At 40.3% G+C, this 3,017-nt stretch overlaps 1 long non-coding RNA gene across 1 annotated transcript; it reads left to right on the top strand.

Annotated features, from left to right (window-relative positions):
* The first annotated feature begins 215 nt into the window (after positions 1-215).
* On the top strand, positions 216-2,757 carry LOC132435513 (uncharacterized). Its single transcript, XR_009521560.1, has 3 exons — positions 216-305; positions 2,616-2,636; positions 2,718-2,757. It is a non-coding gene; the product is annotated as an uncharacterized lncRNA (long non-coding RNA).
* The last annotated feature ends 260 nt before the right edge of the window (positions 2,758-3,017 follow it).

The following is a 3,017-nucleotide window of genomic DNA, read 5'->3' as shown; positions in this document are numbered from 1 at the left end:
TGATGATTCTACAATCTGCTTCATACTTGATAGCTGATTGCCTTTGGCTTACGTTAAGGCTCCATTATGTCCCATCTAGAATAGCATCCTAACTGGTCTTGCTAGTAAAAGTAAGACAGAGTAGTATGTCAAAACTCAAATATAACCATATCACAAGACGTGTAAAATATTTCAATGGTTTTTGATTGTCTACGGAATAAATTTCCATTCCCCCTCTTTCAGTGCATAAGGCTTGTCACGATGTGGCTGCTGGTTTTCCTGTTGTCTCTCACCTCTCCACACTGCCAACCTGTGGGGAATAACTGGTAGGTACCAGATTGCCTTATACCCGTTTGTGCCTTTGCTCCTTCCTATATGTTGCTACCCAGAATGCTGCTCTCTTCTTCATCTAGCAAACTCTTGAATCTTTCAGGATTCAGCCCAGACAGCATCTCCCTTAGGGAAAATTTCTAGATCCCCTCAGTTGGGTTAGACACCCTCTATCTGGGTTCTGACAGCATTTATCACACTGAATTGTAATATTTAATGTGCTCAGAATGTCCACATAGATTCTCAACCCCTTGAAGGCAGAAACCATACCTTATTTAACGTTGTCTCTATATGTTTTCTTACTCTCCATTATGTTCTATTGATCTTTATGTCTATATTTATGCCATATCACACTGCCTTAATAACTGTAGCTTATAATAAGTCTTGAAATCAGGTAGTGTAAGAGCTACAACTTTATTCTTCTTTTCAAAGTTGATATGACCATGTATACCCTTTATATTACTCTATAAATTTAGAATCAGCTTTTCAATTGCAACAAACAAGACTTTCTGGATATTTTGATTGGGATTGTATTTAATCTACAGGTCAATATGAGGAGAACTGACATCTTAATGACAGTATTGAATCTTCTGACCCAGAAATGTGTTATATCTCTCCATTTATTTAGGCTAGTTTTCATTCTTTCAGTAATATTTTGTAGTTAACAGTGCACAGGTCTTACACATCTTTTGTTACTTAAAAAAAAGCTGACAGGCAAAAACTCAAATTTAGGAAATGTAAATTGGGAGGGGATTCTTTGCTTTCCAGATGGAGTCAACAGAAGTCTTCTTAAATACCCGCAAACCCTGCATTGGAAAAAATACATCACAGCGTAGGTACTCAAAAACACTGCTGATAACTGAATGTCTGTTGGATTTAGAGAATTTGCATTCATAAGCAAACCCAAAGTCTATAGGGAGTAAAGGATGCCAGTATCCCATTTACCTTACTCCTCAGTGGTGCTTGCTTGGGTTACTTGCAGGTAAAAAACTTACATTCCTTAAACCCAGGAGTCTGTGTCAGGCAGACTCAGCATCCGGGAGAGCAAGGATATATTTGGTCACAGTGATAAGGGCCTGGGTTTTCCTGGGCCTGTGAGTTCCCATCAGCCTGATGGTTCTTAGAAAAGATGCATCCCTCCCACACACAGCCAGACTGTGTGCATGTGGGATGAGGGCTGGCTCCACAAGTCAGGCATAATTTATGGGCAACTACAGGAAGCAGAAAGTCTTAAGGCTAGACTGAAAGTGCAGATGGGGAAGTATCCTCCTCAGGGCTATGCCAACACCTGCCAGACTGTGGGAAGTTCACAGTCATGTTCCTGTTCATCTTGCATCTGCTCAGAATTGAACCTTGCTAAAGTTCAGTTTTGCCTGATGCCCATTCCAGCTCTAAAGCCTCTCATGGCTCCCTCTTACCCACTGAACAGTTCAAATTTCTCTTTATGACATTTAAATCGCTTTATAATCAGCCTCCAAATACCTAGAAGGCCTTATATCCTATGTATTCCATACATTTTTCCTGATCTCTAGTTGTAATATGAAATTCTCTACAAATAGCAAAATTGTGTCTTACTTTTGCTACTGTAGTTTCACTGTACAGTAGGACCTCACTCTCCTAGTTGATATATTATTTTACTTTCTGAGAGATTTCTGCAATTTCACCTCCCAATCACTTTCTTGAAATTTTCATTTCTACTGTTCACCCAATCCATTCAGCCCAGGTGGCTGGAATAATGTTCCCAAAATTACAGCTTTGCTCATAAGCCTGAAGAAAAAGTTCAGTGCTTTTCTAAAACCAAAAGATAAGGCAGAACTTATTGGCTTGGCATCAAGACTCTTGGAAATCTAAACAACACCTCCCAAACTCCCTTCCCAAACCCCCAAACAACCGAAGAAACAAAAAGATTCTTTAAAATCCACTCTCCCCTGCCTTAACTTACATTAGTTACTGGGTTTCTTCCCCTTCAGTCTTTCTCTTGTACTTATGCATTTCTTGTTCTCATCTGTACGTCAGATTTTGTTGCTGGTTGTGTGTGTGTGTGACTGTGTCTATATCCCTACTAGACTGTGAGTTCCCTACGGCCAGTACCTATTTGGCTCATCCTATAGCCTCTTTAGGACCACTTCTTCCAACAGTAGATGCCCAATTAATATTTGCTGGTGATGAAGAAGAAAGAAATGGAGCAGAGCAGAGGATGCTCCGTGTGGGTGTTGCATCAGAGAAATACATAGAACTACCAGAAGCTTACAACCTGGCTGGTGGCGATAAGAATAAATGAGTGCTCTTTCACTTCCATTTAACAGATATATGTGGATCACCTCAAGGTTAGATATTAAAATATACTATTAAATACTAATCCCAGAGGAGGAAATGCAAATTCGTGCTCAACTAATGTCTGCTGGTAGGATATGAAACTTGGACCACCTTTCCATGATTTAATGAGCTCTAAAAGAGGACATCACATTCTTCCACCTGCTGCCCCAGCCTTGTTGTCACAATTATGAAACGGCCGGACTTCATCAGCAGTTAAAATGAAGACTTGCATGTGCCCAGACAGCAGAGGAAAGATCACTGAAGGTCAGGAATAGAATAAAAGGGAAAAGCATCACTTTATGCCCATTGAAGAAATTTTCAACCAACGGGCATCCCTGAGTGAGACTTTCCGTGTTCAGAGGGCTTTCACTGCCTTTATACACACCTGCTTT

The sequence above is a fragment of the Delphinus delphis genome, chromosome 12 (assembly GCF_949987515.2).
Source record: "Delphinus delphis chromosome 12, mDelDel1.2, whole genome shotgun sequence".
Taxonomy (NCBI): Eukaryota; Metazoa; Chordata; class Mammalia; order Artiodactyla; family Delphinidae; genus Delphinus; species Delphinus delphis.
Note: the sequence above shows the minus strand (reverse complement) of the source record. Positions and strands in the feature narration are given on the sequence as shown.